This window comes from Malaclemys terrapin, chromosome 14, assembly GCF_027887155.1.
Source record: "Malaclemys terrapin pileata isolate rMalTer1 chromosome 14, rMalTer1.hap1, whole genome shotgun sequence".
In the NCBI taxonomy this organism is placed as follows: Eukaryota; Metazoa; Chordata; order Testudines; family Emydidae; genus Malaclemys; species Malaclemys terrapin.
In genome coordinates, this window is record NC_071518.1 from 40,448,103 (window position 1) to 40,468,187 (window position 20,085).

The window sequence follows — 20,085 nt, forward strand, 5'->3', positions numbered from 1 at the left end:
GCAGAAGGAGAGAGAAGATAGCAAGGGAGGTGAGAACGAATCATTCGCAGTGGTGAGCATGATGGTAGCTGTGCCTCCCCCATGCCCCCATCCCAGCAATGCCACACAGCCATGGGGCCTGGGAATTCCCAGGAGGATGCAGCAATGCGTAGTTGGTGAGATTTCTCTGCTTACACAGCGTGGGGATTACCATGTGGAGTAGGGGGCATCTCTAGATCATGGGGAGGGATCAGCAGCGAGCAGCATCTGCAGGCCACTGTGATATTTGCAATTGTGGGTGTCTCTGGATTAGCTAGGAGGAACAGTCCGGAGGGGCTGGCTGGGTTATAAGGCCTTTGGTGGGTGGGTGTTTTATTTAAAATTTCCTGGAAATTTATTAGTTTTTATTATAAAAATGACAAAGAATGGGGGTACGGGTGCAAGAACTGACCGTTGCCGTTTGCTGGATAAATCTCGGGGTACGGATCGCTCTCTTCTGCTGCTTTTGGCTTTGGAAGCTGTCAGAAAACCCCTCATGTTCGGAAACACAGTCAGCTACCACTTTCCCTTTTCAACCCACTTCAGCATGAAAAGCAGCTGCCCAACTTTGATTTGCTTTCAACGCTGACAACTCTTGTAAGAGGGCACAGCAGGGCCCCCCCTTGGTCCTGCCTCTGCTCCAAAAACCACTCCCAGAGCCTCAGGTTCAGCAGTCACCAGTGCAGTTTATTTACAGGGTGCAAGCCCACCCCCTTCTCACCATATACAGCCTGGGGGCTTCAGGCCGAAGGACTTCCCAGCCTCTGCAGCCAGGAGAGGAGCTCCCAGTCTCCAGCTTCCCCTCTTCTGTCTGGCCTTTCGGGAGCCCCAGGCTAATCAGGCTGGGAGCTGTTTCAGGCACAGGTTTCTCTAGCCAGCTCCGATTTACCTCCCGGAACTGGAACTGGTGTGGCACAGGGCTGGCTCAGCAGTTCGTACCCAGCACCTTGTCACACACCTCCCCCCCTTACCTAACTGCCAGGTTCGTCCTTCCCCATCCCCTCTACCGGATTGGGCACTCCAGGGGAGATCTCCTTCTACCTTCGGGTGACCTCCCGGGGTCCTCCTTGTGGGATTCATTTACCCCCTACCCGCAGAAATTACACTGTGTGGGGGGTGGATACCCCCATAGGTCCACTGCAACCCACAGGTCCTCACACCATTCACACCCCCGGGTGTGTTCCCCATCCTTTTCCCCCTTCCGTTCCGGCAGGGGTTCGGGGTTTGGTCCCTACTTCCCCCTGGACACCCAGGGCCTCAGGTTTCTCAAACCCACAAGCAGGGACCTGGGTCTCTTCTCCTGGGGGTCGCCTTGTAGAGAGCTCCGGTGGGCCTTTCTCCTCTGCTAAGGGTCTTGGGCGGGATGTCTCCCCCATCCCTCCTTCCTCACTTCCTTCCCGACTCGGGCTCTGTTGTCTAGGGCTTTTCACTGCAATTTCCTGAGGGGACTGGTCTCCCTCTCTACTGGAGCTTTGTGGTTTAGGTGGTTCCACCTCCTTCTTCGGGGGACCTCCCCTTTTCCCCACCGTAGTCTTCCTCCCACCACCTCCTTTCCCTCCTGGGAATGGGTCCCAGTCCATGACCAACACCAGTGGATAAGGCAGCCTCTCCACTACCCCGACCCGTCTCCACTGGAACCTGCCCCAGACCTCAAGGGGCACCTGGGACACAGGGACTGTCTCTCATCCCCCTGGACACATTCAAGGTTCATCTTGGCTCCAGGAACCATCCAGTGTGGCTTTACCAGCCCTCTCTGGATAAGAAACCAGGCAGAGGCCGTATCTACCAGGCCCCTCTGGGGTTTCCTCCCCACCATCACCGGAACGATGGACAATCTCTGCCCTTTCCCCTGCCTTCCAGCGTTAGCCCAGCTGCAAAACTCAGCACAGCCACACTCCAAGTACAGGCTGTCCCCCTTGTTATGTCCCTAGCCTCTGTCTATCAGAGGGTGGAGATGGATGGCAGGAGAGAGATCACTTGAACCTGTTAGGTTCACTCCCTCTGGGGCACCTGGCATTGGCCACTGTCAGAGGACAGGATACTGGGCTGGATGGACCTTTGGTCAGACCCAGTACGGACGTTCGTATGTTCTTAAATGGTCAGGCCCCAGGGGGAGCTCCTTGGGTGCCTTCCCTTTTCCTCTCTGGGCTTTCTCCCAGACTCCAAGTCTTTATATGGTCGTCCCTCTTTCCTGGGGAAATTGGCCTGCGCATACTCCTCAGTCAGCTTCATGGCCCCGGCACCATACTCGGTTGATGCCACGTAACCCATACTCGTATGCTGTCGGGGAGGCCCTGTAGGAACCGTTCTAGGACCAACGCGTCCATAATCCCCCCCACACTTTGGGTGCTGGGTCTCAGCCAGCGGGTGGCCCAGTCCATCAACCTCTGGGCGAACGCCCAGGGCCGCCCACACACCCCCTTGCTGACCGTAACTTCTGGCGGTATTTCTCAGAGGACAGTCCCACCCAATGCAGGACAGCCGGCTTTACCACATCGTATTTCCTGGCCTGCTCCTCACTCAGGAGCATTTAAGCCACTTGGGCTTCGCCTGCTAGATAGGGTGCCCTATCCCATCCAGCCCCCATGGCTACCCTCTTGAAAGTGTGGAGGAATTCATCTGGGTCATCCGCGGGGACCATCTTCCATAGTCCTGTGCCCAGATGCCATCCTCTGCAGGAGCTTCTGTTGTATGTTGGCCTGCTCCTGCAGGCTTTTCTGCTGCTCGGCCTGCCAGGTAAGCAAATCCTGCCTCTCCACCTGGGGGGATTGCTTCAAGCTTTGCATAGCCTTCTGCATCTCCTCCTGCTGCTTTACCAGCCACTGCAGGGGCTCTTCCATCTCTGGGCCACCAAACTCTCGCGTTGGCTCAGGATCCTGGACAAGCCCGCACGTGTAACAGGGCATAGAACGGCCCCCCTTGCTCTGCTCCAAAAACCTCCCACAGACCCTCAAGTTCAGCAATCACCGGTGCAATCCCACCACCTTCCCATCATATACAGCATGGGGGCTTCAGGCTGAAGGACTTCCCAGCCTCTGGAGCCAGGAGAGAAGAGCTCCCATCCTCCTGGCTTCCCCTCTTGTGTCTGTCCCCCCAAGCTTTTCTGGAGCCCCAGACTAATCAGGCTGGGAGCTGTTTCAGGAACAGGTTTCTCTAGCCAGCTCCGATTTACTTCCCTTAATAGGAGCTGGCGTGACAGAGGGCGGCTCAGCAGTTCGTGCCCAGCCTCCTGTCACGACTCTCCATGCGATCTGTAAAGCTGGTATTGTATGCGGCAGGCGCAAAACGGACGACACGACGTATACCAGCACTGACCCAGCTCCCCAGTCAGAAAGGGGAGATGGCGGCGAGGTCACCCGGGACACTCATCTCTCCTTCCGGAGCGGGGAGCTGGATCTAGCGTGTTCCCGCACTTCCAAAATTAGGGGGGAAAAAATCAATAAAAATGGAATTATGGCTTTTGTCAAACCCAGGAATTTTTCAGTACAAATGGGACAGGAACGGCCTTCTGGGGGAGACGGGCACCGAAGGGGTGTCTCTGGCTGTGTGGGACACTGCCACTGAGGCTCACTCTGGATTCTCAGGGCATTTAGACCCCTCCAGGAAGTCTATTACTGAGCGTGTTTGTGTCTCAGCAGGGAGTTTAGACAGAGAGGAGCCCCCTTCGAGCAGTCTGAGCAGGACCCGTTATCTGGGAATCTGCAGTTACAGGTTTCTGATGTTAAATTTCATGGTTTCGGGTTTTGTGCACACACTATCTGGTCTTTCAGCTCCAAATTAAGAAGCAATCTGTCAGAGAGCATCGCCAAGGCGAGAAGCCAGCATGCCTGTGATAAATCATGCACCATGAACCAGAAGTTTGGGGGCTGCATGAAGGATGTAATAACAGATGCTGTAGTTTGGCAGAGTCAGCAGCTGTGGGATGAATACTAATGTGAAGCTTCGCTGTGGAGTGTCCCCGCTCTGCGAGGTGCCGGGGCGGGAGAAGGCTGCAGAAGTCCACAGCAAGTTTCCTGCGGTCCAGTGTTTCTATTACATCAGCAGAAACATCGGAGCCGAAGGAAGGGCTTGTGATGGAGACACAGAGCTGGGAATCAGGACATCTGAATTCGGTTCTCCCACAGCGCCACTGTATGATTTTAGAGGAGTCAGTTCCCATCTCGTTGCCTCTGTTTCCCCCTCTGTATAACAGGGATAATGATCCTCACCTCACCCAGAAAAATGGTTTTGAGTTTTAGTTCATTCATGTTTGGAAAGTGCTTTGGAGATCCTTGGCTAGAAGGGGCTGATGAAGGGCAAAGAATGAGAGGTGACACCATGGTGTAAAAGTTTGGGGGAACCAGAAGTGAGAATGCAGGAGGCTTCTGGCTGGGCATAGATGTTACCTATCAGCTCTGTGTTCTTGGGGAACCAGGAACCTGGTTGGGCTGCAGTATCCAGCCTGTCTGACTCACAAAAGATCATCCCCTTCCCCAGCCTTTGCTTGAACCAAAGCCGATCAGAAGAAAGACTTACAAAAAGCAATGAAAAGGCCATGGGAGACACCCCTAAACCCCTCCGGACAAGGGTGACAGATTAAGGCAACTCCCCTGGCCTCATTTGCTTCGGAGGTGGGACAGGGAGGCATCTCCATTACCATACAGAATGGAGACTTCAAGGCAAGAACCGCCCGGAACTCTGGGACCAGGGAAGCAGTGCATGATGGGGGATCTCTGCACCAGATGTTAATGAACCCATGCCTGAACACACCCAGCTCAGTAGTTATCAGACCAATTCTAGTAATAAACCCTTTATTGGTATCCAAAATACTGAAGCTGCCTAATTGCATTGTGAGCTCCCTGGAAGGAACACCACCCATAGCCAGGAATGATCAGTTCCTATGGTCTAGCCTGAACAAAACAACTTTGGTATCCTCCCTTGAGCCATCAGTTTACCCATAAACAGATCTAGTGTTCTCGCTTGAACCATTGTTCTTTCCTTACAAAAACCCCTACCCTGCTCAAGTAAGTGTTCTGATGCCTGGATCCAAAATCTGCATCTGTTCCACTGGGACTTCATCTTCTCCTGACTGATCATGCTGGGGGCTCTGCCTGTCTCCAGCACTCCAGCCCCTCAGCTACCACCACCACCTGGGACCCCCGATCGATTCAAGCTTCGTGGAGTGGTGAGAACCCAGCTCTCTCTCTCTCTAGGCATAGCCTTCTGACCCTGACTTGTGTGATCAGTTACAGTTTTCTAAACCTGACTTTTATAATCAAATTTAAGCTGGATTTAATATTATAACGGTCTTGTTTGTTCGGCTCCCCTCTCGTTAGTACCTGGCAATAAATAACTCTCATGGTTAAGCTGGTTGCTTCTCCGCCCCCGTCCGCCTTCATGGGGTTTTTTGGTTTCCTCATTCGCTCTGCAGCAACACTCCTCGTATCTAAGCTAAAGATCCCTGCAGCGCCCAAAAACGCTGTGGGGTTTGCTCATCAAGTGGGTTACGACCAGAACCCTTGTAACGTGAATGTGAGGACAGGGCCATGCTAAATATGACATATGAGGGTGACAGCTTGGAAGTGCTGCTTGACCCAGCCTGCTCAGGCGGGCTGTACTCTGGTGCGGTGCCCACGGCAGATGAGGGTGACAGCTTAGAGGTGCAGCTCGATCCAACCTGCTGAGTCCAGGGACATCTAGGGGGTCAGCTTGGGAGTGCTGATTAACTCAGTCTTCTCAGACGCGCTCTGTTCATGTGTGTGTTCGTCTGATCCTGGGGCCGGAAGAACCCTGCCCTGGGGAACCTAGGTCCTGCAGCAGAGCTCCACTGGGAGGGGGACTTGCAGGAATAGAGCTCCCTGTGAGGACACAAGTAGTACATTGACAGAATTACAGAAACACCCCCCCCCCCAATAAATAAGCGAACCCCAAAGTCACAGGCAAATCTGGTAACACAGGGGCCACATCATCAGGAGAATAAGAGTGGGGAGAGAACATGTTCCACTCCTCCACCAACCACCACGCAACAGCTGGCTGCAACCAGGCAAAGCATTCACGGGAGTGAATATTTCTGTTGACTCATTATTCAGTTCAATAAACCACAGAACAAAATCTGAGCTGATCTGTTCAGAATGTGTTTTCCCCATTAGCAAGAAGAAGTTACTCACCCTCGTGCAGTAACAATGGTTCTTTGAGATGTGCCTCCCCTATGGGTGCTCCACTGTAGGAATGTGTGCGCCCCACACTGCCGATCGGAGAATTTCAATAGTCTGTCCCGCACGTGCGTTACCTCACTCACCACAAGGCTTGCCAGCCTGCGTGGGCATTTCCCTCCTCCGTTCCTTCTCGACCGCACAGTCAACCAGAGGGAACTGAAGTAAAGGGGAGGAGGGTGGGTCGTGGAGCATCCACAGGGGGACACATCTCAAACAATCATCGTTAGGGCACAAGGTATCTTCTTCGTCAAGTAATGTCCCTATAAGTGCTCCAATGTAGGTGACTCCCGAGCAGTATCCACCACTGGAGGATGGGACTTCCGAGTCAAGTCTGATATAGACGACAGTCCTGTGGCACCAAACTGGGCGTCTGTAGCCGAATCCCCCATAGTGCCATACAAAGGTATGCACAGATAGAGATCTGCAGAGCAGCTAGGTGGGTGACAGGGGGACCTTGGAGAAGGTGATTGACGAAGAGATTGACCTCATGGAATGTGTGCATATTGAAGATGGGGGTGTTACCCCACACAATTGGTAGCAGAATTTAATACAGCCAGAGACCCACGTGGAGAGCCGCTGAGCTGAGATCACTACACCCTTTGATCTATCTGCAACGGAGAGGAAGAGTTTAAGAGATTTTCTAAAGGTCTTTGTTCTGTCCAAATAGAAGGCCAAAGCTTTTTCCACGTCGAGCATAGGGAGGATGGCTTCCCTGTTGTCCTCAGGAGGTTTGGGATAAAATGGTGGAAGCTGCATAAGTTGATTCATGTGAAATGCAGAAGACACTTTAGGGGTGAACTTCGGATGGGGTCTGAGTGTGACTTTGCCAGGGAAGAACACAGTAAAAAGGGGATGCGCCATCCAAGCTCGTATTTCCCCTATCCTGGCCGAAGCGATGGCAATGAGGAACGCTTTCTGAGTTAGTGAACAACAGGCCATGTCTCAAATGGCGGTCTAGTCAGTTCTTTTCACATTAGGTTGAGGTGCTGTTAGGGAGTGGGGGCCTGGGTTGTGGGAAGAGGTTTGCTATACCTCTTTATAGTTGGGTGGGAGAGGATTGAGTAGCCTTCTACCTGCTGGTAGAAGGTTGCAACTGATGCTAAATGAACCTTCAGCGAGCTAATACAGAGATGTGATTTCTTTAAGCTTAACAGGTGGTCTAGGACCACCGGTAGGGTGGCTGAATTAGGGGTGACCCCTTGGGCTGGCACCTCTTCCATTTCTGAAGGTAGGTATGACAAGTAGTGCCCTTTCTACTGTGTAACGGCACCTCCTGTTCCTCCTCAGAGCAAGATGTTTCTGTGTGTCGGAACCATGAAGGAGCCATGCTTTGAGTTGCAGGATCTGCAGATTGGGGAGGAGGGTGTGACCCTCATTCTGCGATAGGAGGTAGAGTCATCAGCAGACATCATCCCAGCTGCGCCAGGTAAGGATACTGCGTCTGCCTGGGCCAGGTCGGGACAATCAGAATGATCTTTGCTTTTTCCATTTTTATCTTCAACAGGACTTTCAGTAATAGTGGGAACGGGGGAAGGCGTAAAGAAGGCCTTTGTCCCAAGGAAGGAGAGCATCTACCATGGAGTGTCGTCCGATCCCCACCCTGGAGCAGTACTGTGGACATTTCTTTTTCTGGTGAGCAGCAAACAAGTCTATTACTGGCATCCCCTATTGTTGGAATATGTCATGTAGAATCGCTGACTATCTCCCATTCATGGTCACGTGGGAATTTGCGGCTGAGACTGTCGGCCGTTGTGTTGTGTATTCCCAGTAGGTAGGTCTGACAAAGTGGGGATTTTCCCTTGTTATGTTGTATGTGAGCCTATGTGAGTCTTACTGTTTTGCATGAATGCTGTCTGTGCCTCAGTTTCCCTGTGTCTAGGTGGTGGGAATAAGGGGGTGTGACTTTTGTGGGGGCTGCTCCAGCTGCCTGCACGGATGCTGTGGCCGCCCCTTCGTAACCTGAGACCCAGGAGGGGGGATGCGACCAGATGACTCTTGGCCCAGGAAGCGAGTCAAAGGCTGAAGGAGGTGCAACGGGCAGGGGACAGGCAGCTGGAAGTGGGTCAGTCTTGGCTGGCTTGTGACTCAGGGGGCTCCCTTCCCCTCAAGATGGACTTGGCTGAAAAAATCAGTGATTTCTGTGATAGCAAACTCTGTTCTACACTGTGTTCCTGTTGACTAATAAACCTTCTGTTTTACCGACTGGCTGAGAGTCACGTCTGACTGCAGAGTTGGGGTGCAGAGCCCTCTGGCTTCCCCAGGAGCCCCGCCTGGCCGGACGCGCTGCGGTAAGCACACGGTGTGGAATGGATGCTGAATGCTCCGACGTCAGACCCAGGAAGGTTGAAGCTGTGGAAGCTTCTTGCCCTGGAGACAGTCTGCTCAGAGAGGAGGCTCCCCCAGAGTCCTGGCTGGCTTCGTCTGGAGCAGTCCCAGAGCATCGCCTGGGGACTCGGGGACGGTAGGGTCACCGATATTAAGACGTTATGGGAGATGCACTGGTTCCACAGCTTCAGTGCTTGTACACACAGGGAATGAGACCTGGCACCTCCCTGCCAGTTCATGTAATATGTAAGGGCCAGGTTGTCCGTCATGACCTCTGTGTGCGTTTCCCTGATCAGCAGGAGGAAGGGAGCGCGCACATTTCTGACTGCTCTGAGCTTGAGCAGGTTGACCGGAGGCCTGTCTCCACAACAGACCATTTGCCCTGTATTGTATGACCACTAATATGTGCTCCCCATCCTATGAAGGATGCGTCGGTGGTCAGGAGAAGGGATCTGGAAGATTGAGCAAACGGGATTCCCGTACACACATTTCTCAGTCTAAGGATTGCATGACCCTGGTGGGCATGGATAGAAGCTTGCCACATTGTCTCTGTTCAGCCTGTAAATCAAACCCAACCATGCTTGAAGGCATCTCATGTGTAGTCTGGCATGAGCAATACCAGATGTGCCCACGGCCATGTGCCCCAGAAGCTGAAGGCAATGCCTGGCCAAGATTTGGGGGCTGGATAGCACTATCAACGAGGAGAGACCGAGGAGATGGTTTACCGCTTGACGTAGCCAACTCTCATGAGAAGGGTCCCTGAAGCAGGATGGGGAAGGGAGGAGAAGTAGATGGCATATCTATTCTGGATGATCTCCAGCACCCACTTGTCAGAGGTTACCCGTTCCCAGATGCTGAGGAATGGGGCAAGGCGGTCTCCAAAAGGAGGAGTGGGGTTTCCCAGCGTAAGGTGGTGAGGAATGTTCACCTCGACCAACCCGTCAAAACTGCCACTTGGAGGTTGAGGGGTGAGATGAAGACAGCTGTGGTCCCGATTGCTTTCGCTTGGTGAACCTTGATTTCTTTCTCTGTGGCCCATAAGATCCCTGTGATGAGCACTGAGGCACGTACTGCGATGACCGGGACTTAAACAGCGGCTGAAGGCTGTATTTTCTCTTGTGGGCCGGCATGTATCCCTAGGGAACAAAGGGTCACCCAAGAATCCTTCAATGTGTGAAAGGAACATTTGTCTTTTCAGTGAACAGCTTCATTCCCTCAAAGGGAAGGGCCTCCACCGTGGGTTGGACCTTTTTAGGGAAGCAGACAACTGCAGTCATGAGGCCCTTCTCATAATCACGGCTGCGGAACTTGAACGTGCCGCCACGTGTGCCGCATCTAATGCGGTCTGGAGCTCCTAGAATTAACTGCATCCACAATAATGGAATTGGGAGGCAGGTGGGAGAATAGAAATTTCGTGCCCATAGCCAGCACATAATACTTTTTGTCTGTTCGCTTGCATGTCAGCGGGACGGATACAGGGGTCTGCCACAACTCTGGCAGGAGCCAGGAGCGCCTCTCAGCTGGGAGGGCCACTCTGGCAGAGGTGGAAGAGTGTAGAATGGCCACCAGTTTGTGGTGAGACTCAGTCACTTGGTGCAGCTGTATTTGCAGGGCTTCTGCCATGCTCTGAGCTAAGTCCTGGAATGACTTAAAATCATCCACCATGGATGGCAGAGGGGGCATCACCACCTCGTCAGGTGAGGACAACGAGAGACCAGCTTGAAGGGTGTCTTCCCTTTCTGCTTCAGCCTCAACTTCCTCCCCCAAGTGCCCAGGAGGTTCCCAACCTTTGACGTCACAGCGGAAGGAGGGTGCCTCCTTGCCTGCTGGTACACCACACTAGGGGTCTGGGAGTCTTGTTGCCTCTGGGCCTGCCAGGAGTCCCAGAACGGCCCTTGAGGAAGGGGGCTGGTGGCTGGTACTATGGCTGCCCAAACCATGGAGGTTGAGAGTTGGGCAGGCAGTACGTCTGGTGTCCCTGATGAAATTGGGCCCCTATGGAGGGCAGGACGAATGGTGGAACCCAAGTGCCCTTGCTCACTATCTGACTGTGATGTGGAGAAAGATGGTGCACGGCATGGAGATGTCATTGAGTCCAATGCTCTGGGAGAACAGGGCAGCGGAGCCCTGGCACTGCGTCGGACACGGAGATCCGTGGCGTGGATGGCGTCGGTACTGGTGGTTGTCAATTCCAAGAGGTTTGTACCGACGGAACTGGAGACACAGACTTAATCGTATGGTCCATCAGGGCCACGTGCACCAGGCTGTGGGGTGGCGCTTACCTTGGGGAAGAGGCTCCCTGGTTCCCACCAGCATGTCCCTGCAGCTCCTAGGCCGAGGAGCTGGGACTCCGCATGCTACCTGCGCCCGCAGGCTCCACCCCCACAGCTCCCATTGGCTGTGGTTCCCAGCCAATGGGAGCTATGGAGCCGGCGCTTGTACCGGGAGCCTCCCTGGCCGCTCCTCCCCCTAGAAGCTGCAGGACCATGCCAGTTGGAGCCAGGTAGGAAGCCGGCCAGCCCCGCCAACCCCCCCCCCCCCCCCACTAGCACCAGCGGGGGTCCTAGCCCGCGCGGCACCACCCGGCCTCCCTCCCCCAGCACCAGCGGGGGTCCTGGGCCGCGTGCCGCCGCCCGCCCTCCATCCCCCAGCGCGGGTCCCGGGCCACGCGCTGCCGCCCGCCCTCCATCCCCCAGCACCAGTGGGGATCCCGGGCCACGCACCGCCGCCCGGCCCCTCCCCCAGCACCAGCGGGGATCCCGGGCCACGCACCGCCGCCCGGCCCCTCCCCCAGCACCACCGGGGATCCCGGGCCACGCACCGCCTCCTGCCCCCTCCCCCAGCACCACCGGGGGTCCCGGGCCATGCGCCACCGTCTCCCCAGCACCCGCAGCGAGCACCAAGTTTTAGTCAGGGGTATATAGTAAAAGTCATGGACAGGTCACAGGCCGTGAATTTTTTTTTTATGCCCGTGACCTGTCCACGACTTTTATTAAAAATACGTGTGACTAAAACATAGCCTTAGCCGTGAGTTAGCACCCTCAGAACACACATGCTGCACTGCTGAAGGACACAGGGACCCTCGCGCTACGCCACCCATCCACCAGAATTAGCCTGGTGGGCCCCTGGAACTCAGGAGAGCGGGTTCAATTCCTGTCTGTGCCCCAGAATCCTGGTATGACCTTGGGCGAGTCACTTAATGGCACCGGGGCTAGCTCCGAATCTGTAAACTGGGGATCATAATCCTCCTGTTGTCTGGTTCGATTATTTCATTTCTATCACAGTATCGCAGCTGAGGTCAGGGCTCCATGGTGCATGGCACTGTACAAACAGACTGCAAGAGCCAAAGAGCTGACAGACTAGACAAGACAGAAAGGAGGGGAAAACGAAGGCACAGAGAGAGGAAGTGACCCACCAGGTCAGGGGCAGAGGTGGGGCTCAGTCCCAGTCTCTCTCCCCCTACCTACTAGGCCATGAGAGGGGGGAGGTGAGTCCTGCCTCTGCCACTGACTCAATTGGTGATCCTGGAAAGAGCACCGTGCCTCAGTTTCCCAATCTTAAAAACCGGTATTGGATGCAGACAGGTGGCACCGGTGAGCTAAGAATTTTCTCATCTCTAATTACTATGAGTCTATTAGAAGTCTGTGGTCACAGGGTCTGGGAGCTGGTTTTAGGAGCAGTACACAAGGAACTATTTTTATGGCTGAAATCCCAACTGGATATCCAGGATCCCTGATCCTTCGTGGGCCGTGTCACCCATTGACGGCTTCCAGGGACAGACTGTCACTGAGTCACTGGGCGATGCTCTGGAACTGCTCCAGACGAAGCCAGTCCGGACTCTGGGGGAGTCTCCTCTCTCTGAGAGGACTGTCGCCAGGGCAAGAAGCTCACACAGCTTCGACCTTCCTGGGTCTGACCTCGGAGCATTCAGCATCCCCTTCCACACCGTGCACTTCCCGCAGCGAGTCCGCCCGGGCGGGGCTCCTGGGGAAGCCAGAGAGCCCCACACCCCAACTCCGCAGTCAGACGTGACTCTCAGCCAGTCGGTAAAACAGAAGGTTTATTAGTCGACAGGAGCAAAGTGTAGAACAGAGCTTGCTATTACAGACATCGGTGACTTTCAGCCACGTCCTATCTTGGGGAGTCCTGGGCCAGATGCCCTGGACTCTCCCTCTTCCAGTGCCCCAAACAGACTGCCCGCTTCCAGCAACCCGACCTCTGACCCCCCCTGCCCCCGTTGCTCCTCCTCCTGGTCTTTGTCTTGCTTCCCGCAAAGAGTCACCTGGTCGTCACCTGGTTGCACTCCCTCCTGGGTTTCAGGTTACGAAGGGCACCAGTCATAGCATACGTACAGGCAGCAGGAGCAGCCTCACCTGCCCCAGAGGTCTCAGCCAAAGTCACACACCGCTATTCCCACCACCGAGGTATTGGTGCAGCACACAGGGAAACTGAGGCATGCACCGTATTCATGCAAAACAGTAAAACTCACATAGGCTCAGTAATAAGACTCACATACAACGTAAGAAGGGGAAATCCCCACTTGGTCACACAGGCCATTGGCCCCGTACGGCAGGAGAGGCAGCCTCTGCACTACAGTGCTGCTGAAACGCCCGCACCCAACCACGACGCATTGGGGAAGCTTGAGAAGCCAGGACACGGTGTTCCAAGGTCAGAGCAGGATAGTGCCAGGGGCTTATCTCCCCTTCTCCTATATGTTAAGCCTCCAACAGCTATTTCAGGGTGCAGGAAGGACTCTAGCCCACATGCTACAGGCGGCCAATGAGAGCTGGAATTCCCCAGCCAACAAGGAATCTTGGAACATGTGAGCGCACACATAGCAAAACAAGACCCCTTCCATTGCGCGCGCACGCACACGCACACACACACACACACACACACACACACCCACCCACCCACCCACCCCGCGCTGGGGAATTCAAGCAACGGCTACAAAACACAGCCAGGAATCCGAGGAGGCCTCCTCTTCAGTTTCTGCAACCACGTGCCTCAGGCCTATTGGCCCAGGGCGTTCTGCCCCTGGTCCCAGTCCCCATTAGACTGAGCTGTTCTCTCCTCAGGCCCTGTGGTCCCTCCTTGAAAATGTAATTCCAAACCATATTTCAAAGCGCTTCCAGCAGTGGGAGGGGAAACGCCCTCCCTGCCCCCCTCATCTGCGTACTTTGGGAGGGAAACGTTTGAACAAGAGTGGGGTCAGAGCCTGACTATGCTGCACCCAGCAGGAGAGTGGTTCCAGATCCAAACTCCCCCCAGACCAAGCCCAAGCCCCCAGGTGAACAACCCCAAATCCTGGGATGTTCAGCTCAGGATCTTGAATTCTGGCATTCGGGGGGGGTGAGGAAGACAGGAGAGTTCACACAGTGGCTCCGTAGCTCATTCATTCTGCAACACCTTTGTAAGCGACGGATCCCCTCTCCCCGCCCCTGCTCTCCTGCTTGGCTCTCCTGAGCACAGGCGGTGCAAAGGCATCCTCTCCCCAGCATCCAAAATATCGTTTGAAACAAGCACCTTGGGCTGCTGCTGAAAATCAAGGCGAAGGAGTGGGGGCGAGCCCTATGAGCTGCACAGCCATATTTCAGCAGGAAGATTTGACGTGACCCCCCTCCCAGCATCCCCCGTAGTGGGAAAGGAGAGTCCACAGAGAGCGCGGAGAGATTCCACTACAAAGCGGATATTTCTGGCCGTAGAGGAGCGTGCTCTGAAGTGGCATCCAACCCCTGGGACCCTTTCTTCGCTACCTTGCTGGGCTCCAGCGCCATCAGACGCAAGGGAGAGGGAGGCCCAGGTTGTGCACGGGGCTCATGGCATGAAAAGAGGTCGGAGTTTGGGGCCAGATCTTGGCTCCACGAACAGCTGCAACGAGCTGGGAGAGCTCCGAGAGAGGGAGCCAGTGACAGCTGCAGGGATCCCGGCACCTGGCACCGAGCTGTAGGGTGGGATGTGAAGACGAGCACGTTCTACTGACACTGCCGAGGCGGCAGAAGGGGCTGACCCAGGGATGGGCAGAGAGCCACACACTCCACTCTCACTCTTTGGCGGGCTGTCGCGGTCGAGGAGGAAAGCGGGCCGTGCTGTCCCAGGGCAGCGCGTCGGAGCAGCAGGTCCCGCAGCGGCGTCACATGCGCCAGCCCGCCTGTGTTCAGCTCCCTGGTTTCGGGAAGGGGGACAAGGCCAGGTCCCCAACCTGCCTTTGCCCTGGTCCCCACTGCCCCTGGGCACTGTCCACCAGGGCCATCCCGCAGGAAGCCTGCTGGGACCCGCCTCCCTCTCTGGCTCCAGCAGGTGCGGGCTCAGGGCGGTGGGAAAAGTCACTTCTTGCCTCCTTTCGCTGTCTGCCGCTCAGTGCTGGCAGAGCCTCTCACCCCTTCCCTCCCTCCGGGCAGAGATGGTGGTGCCGCCTCCTCTCTCGGCTGGCGGGCCCAACAACATGTCTAGGGGCCAGCTGCAGCCCCTTGGCTACCCGTTATCCATTCCTGGTCTCATGGTTAAATGACAAAACTAGGTGGGGCCAGGGGGCTGGGTTCTGCTCTTTGCTCTGTCCCAGACTAGCTGTGCGACCTGGGCAGGCGCGTCCTGGCCTCTCTCTGTGCCTCAGTTTCCCCACTTGTAAAATGAGGAATGACGATATTCATCCTTGTCAAATGCTTTGAGACCTTTGGGTGACAACAGCGATGTAAGTGCCAGATGTTATTACCTTGGCATTTGGCCTGGACCCCGAGACTTCCAGGAAAAGTGTCAAGGGGACCTCTGATCACCACAAGTGGGGACAACCTTGCCCAGAAGACAGCATCTCCAACAGTCCCTAACGAGCTGGGGTGGGGGCCAGCTGGTTGGCTTTGACTCCAAGGGGAGAATCATCAACCCCACTTCCTGAGGACCATCACCCAAAGCCCTAGAGCCCAGCCTGGGGTACGTACAACAGCTCTGGAGCACTGATCAGATTGCTAATAATAATAATGTATGGAGATATGAGATAGTATAAGAACTAGAATGGACCCCAAAAAGGTCATTGAGTCCAGCCCGCTGCCTTCACTAGCAGGACCAAGTATTGATTTTGCCCCAGATCCCTAAGTGGCCCCCTCAAGGATTGAACTCACAACCCTGGGTTTAGCAGGCCAATACTCAAACCACTGAGCTATCTCTCCCCTAGAGCTGATGAGCACTGGGCGTTAACCAAAAGCACCCTGGGTGGAGGGGGTGGTTGGCTCCCCTTCCTGCCTTGCTCAGAGGACGTGGCTGGTTCTGGATTTCAGGTTGCAGGAGGCTGTGGTATTTTAGAGGGTTTCAGGAATGGTTCATGCTGGTCCGACAGACAACAATAGCAACAGCCCTCCTTTTAAAGGCACAGCGCAGCAGCTCTTTGGCAGCAGAGGGGAGAGCAGCCGCCAGGAATGCAGGCAACACTGCCACTGCTGCTATTGTTTGCACCTGGAGTTATTTCGGGACTCTTTGTTCAGGCCCTTTTGTTTTCCAAGTTTCCATCGGGGGATCTCTCTCTCTGGCCTGTTCTTATAGGGACAGTCAGTCCTTCAGATCCACGCCTACAGCATCCAGTCCTAGCTCACAGCTGGCTGGAGATAGCAAACAGAGCGCAAGCTTGAAGTGTACAGAAAATCCCCCCTGTTGCCCCTGCCTAGTCCTCCCAGACCAGCCACCCAGTAAAGCACCAGCAGCCAAATCATTTTTGTCAATTAAAAAAAAAATTAAAACTCCACCCCCTCTAATCTTCTCCCCAGACAATGGAGCTCTTTGTAATCCCAACACTGCTTTGTCAAGCTAGCAGTAAAACAGGGCAGAACCCGAAAGTAGCTGCCTCTCCTCAAGCACGCCTCCGGGCCATTTCCCACTGGGCTCGCTGTACCACGAGCCACTTCCCAAGCAGCCTGGATCCTTGAGAATGAACAAAGCACAAGCAAAGCAGGATCCTTCCAATGGATCGTTCCCTCCCACCCCTCCCCCAGAACCTAGCCCTGCTGTTGGAGCGGCAGCATCACTGCAGCTGAGCTGGACAAAAATTGTGATTACAGTATCTCAATCCTCCTGGCTAAGCACTGGGGTTGCTGTCAGCCGGTTCCTGCAGTGGAAGAAGTCTCACCTGCCATGCAGGAGGCCTGGGTTCGATTCCTGGCTAATGCAACAGTGTTCCCCCTCCCCCCGCCCCGCAGAGTATTCAGCTTCATGCTGTCAACAGCATTAACCCCCAGAGAGCAGTAAAACCACCACATGCTTCACAAGATGCACAACAGGGGCAGGCCTGTCTCTCCCTGGAGGGAAAATGGCAAGCGTCCTGGGCGACTCTCAATACAGAATAATGAATCAGTGAGAGGCCTGGAGGTGTAGGCAGTGCTCCCAAGCTCCTAACAAGCCGGATGTTTCTCCAGGCTCCCGAAGAGCAGAGAGGTAACATGCGTGGGCTAGTGGCTATGTCAGGAGAGCTGCAAGGGAGGGTGCGTTCATATGGAAGGACACCACTCCGTATAGAACTGTAGCCAGCGATAGGATTGACGTACTGTATAACAATGGCATCTACAGGCCTGTGTCAGACTGGGGCCCCATCACGCTAGGTACTGTACAGGCCCGGCTCCAAAGAGCTTACCAGCTGCAGAGATGAGCCCTGCATAGGTGGGAGAGGAAAGGCAATTACTCAGCAGCAGAGCCGTCTGGGTCCCCACAACTTGCCCCACTGAAATGCAGCATTATGAGCCACTGGGTGGGGCATGAGCCTGGATTCTACCCTTGGCTCTGACTTGATCTGTGGTCTTGGCCAAGTCCCTGACTCGGTTTCCTCATCTGTGCAAGGCACTGCTGAGTTACCTGCCTCTGTAGTGCACTATAACTGAGCCATGTTGGGGAGCACTGTCCTGCTCACAAAGTGGGGTGCCCCAGATGCAGCCTGCTGAGCAATAAGCTGGGGGGGAGGGGGACGAGCAGCAACAATGGATCTCATGTGGCCAGGGATGTCCCCTCTTTGCCTTCATCCCAGCAGGCTGCGACACCATCCCCATGGCAACTGACAGAACAGTTAGCTCAATGCACAAGCGCTCTCTAGCAAGACAGAGCTCTGGCCAGCTGGCAGTGTCCCTCCTGCTCCACACGCTACCTTCCCCGGAGCCCAGCCCTGCTCCTCAGGGAGAGTGCTGACTTCCGGCCGTTTACTCGGCAAGGTCAGTGGCTGCCCAACTCACCTGTCTCCTTGCAGGGGAGTCGAGCCAGGCTGCCTTCCTTCCCTTATGGCTCCAGTTAACCGTGATGGTTGCAAAAGGCAAGGTCTGTGCTTTCGCGTCCTGCCCCAGGGGCTCTGTTATGCCACCTCCATGCTAATGTGGGAAGGATGGACTGGCTCACGAGCAGAGAAGGGTCCCAGACCCAACTCATTACCCACTGCCTGAGGATGCCTGTGCGCCGAACTGGGCCTGTTCTTACTGTGGGCTGGGAATGCTGACAGGGGAGGTTGGCTAGGATAGTCTGCATTGGGGGATGGGAGACTGACCTACGGAGAATACCTGAGCATGTAACATGAGAACCCAGGAAGGGGTTAGAGGCCAGGTGACACCTTTGCCCAGGAAACTGAACAAAGGCTGTGGGAGGGGTCGCTGAAGGGAGAGTTTCAGAAGCTGGCTGGTGGAATGGCTGGGAGGCAGATGGGGCTCTGACCTCCCAAAGGACTGGGGTGCCCTGAGACCCCAAGAGGGGAGTCCTGTTGTCTGTGCCTGCAAGACCTGTCTTGGACTGTGTTCCTGTCATCTAAATAAACCTTCTGCTTTACTGGCTGGCTGAGAGTCATGGTGAATCGCAGGAAGCCGGGGGTGCAGGGCCCTGAGTCCCCCATACTCCGTGACAGCCTGGATCCAGAATTTCAGTTCAGCCCTTATAAAAAGAGGAGTTGACAGATGTGACGTTGTGCAGCCTATATGATTTTATGAAAAGACTCTAATGAGTTAAATATAATGTAACTGGAATATGCTTCATGCAAAAGGTCTCTTGTAAGGTATCATTACAAAGCTTATAATCTACTGAGTGTGATTATCCTATTTGTATAAATGTACCACTCTTGTATCTGAAACTAGAAATATGAAGTATAACTCTGAGGGCCTATTGTAATTATGCAAAGTGTGGGCCATTAATGGTGGTTTGGAATCTTGATGACTCCCATTAACCAGGACAATTGTCTGCAGATGGCTGTGTTTTGCCTGTGAGTCTCCCTGTATATGTGTGTGCTGGCATGTGGGTAATGAAGTCTTGCAGTGACATGTGATCATGTCACCTGAACTGGAATCCATCTTTAACCTGGTGTCTTTCCATTCAGAAGGAGGAGGTGGAAACCCAGAGGGACAAAGGGCTCCCGCCTTATGCAAAAGATATATAAAGGGTGGAACAGAACAAAGGGGAGAGGAGCCATCATGAAGAATCCCCTAGCTACCACCTGAGCTGGAACAAGAGCTGTACCAGGGGAAAGAATTGTGCCCAGGCCTGGAAGGTGTCCAGTCTGAGGAAAAAACTTACTGAAGCATCTCTGAGAGTGAGATTATCTGTATTCAGTTTGATTAGACATAGATTTGCACATTTTATTTTATTTTGCTTGGTGACTTACTTTGTTCTGTCTCTTACTACTTGAAACCACTTAAATCCTACTGTCTGTATTTAATAAACGACTAGGTAAATTCATGGAGGATTAATGGCTATTAGCCACGATGGGCAGGGATGGTGTCCCTAGCCTCTGTTTGCCAGAAGCTGGGAACGGGTGACAGGGGATGGATCACTTGATGATTGTCTGTTCATTCCCTCCGGGGCACCTGGCATTGGCCACTATCGGAAGACAGGACACTGGGCTGGATGGGCCTTTGGTCTGACCCAGTCTGGCCGTTCTTATGACCTGGGTCTAAGCCAGTCTGGCAACACCTGTGCTCCTCAGTTCAAGCCTGGCAGTTTCCTCAGAGGGACCAACATCTCCAGGGCTGGGACTGTGAATTTCAACATATTATGTCTAAAGCAGGTTAACCTTTAGAACTCCTAGTTTCCATTGAGATGCAGCCTTCTGACAGCTATGGAGAACGGTGCGAGGAACCCTGCCCCCCCCCCCCCCCCCACTGCAGGCAGAACGGTGCGAGGAAACCCCCACCCCCACCCAGGGAGAACGGCGCGAGGAAACCATCCACAAGGAATCCGCCCCTCCTGGGACATGAAGGTGCCCAAAGCACCAGCTCCCCAGTGAGCTCAAAGCGAGTCTGTGTCACTCAGACCCCCGGCCAGTAGAAAGCGAGGCCGATACAGTGGGTGTAGTAGAGGATCATGGGTAATTTGGACACTTTATCTGAGGTTTGAAAACATGAGGCTGAGTTCCCATGAGAGCAGGCCTTGTGCCATTGCGGAGAGCCATCACGGCGTATCAGCAGGTCACCCCATCTCTGCTGGCGCCACCCCACCCCTTCCAACCCCACAGTGGGACGCAAGGCATTCTGGGAGTCACCTGTGGCTCGACTAGAGACGTCATCCAGAGCCCAGCAGAGAGCGAGAGTTGAACGCCCTGCCA

At 54.6% G+C, this 20,085-nt stretch overlaps 1 protein-coding gene and 1 long non-coding RNA gene across 2 annotated transcripts in view; one reads left to right on the forward strand and one right to left on the reverse strand.

Annotated features, from left to right (window-relative positions):
• The window catches only part of LOC128849082 (heterogeneous nuclear ribonucleoprotein C-like), a 42,322-nt gene that overhangs the window by 8,639 nt on the left and 13,598 nt on the right, over positions 1 to 20,085 (reverse strand). The gene's annotated exons all lie outside the window — the stretch shown is intronic.
• On the forward strand, positions 5 to 19,575 carry LOC128849083 (uncharacterized). The gene is made up of 3 exons (XR_008447161.1): positions 5 to 7,638; positions 7,717 to 7,844; positions 18,862 to 19,575. It is a non-coding gene; the product is annotated as an uncharacterized LOC128849083 (long non-coding RNA).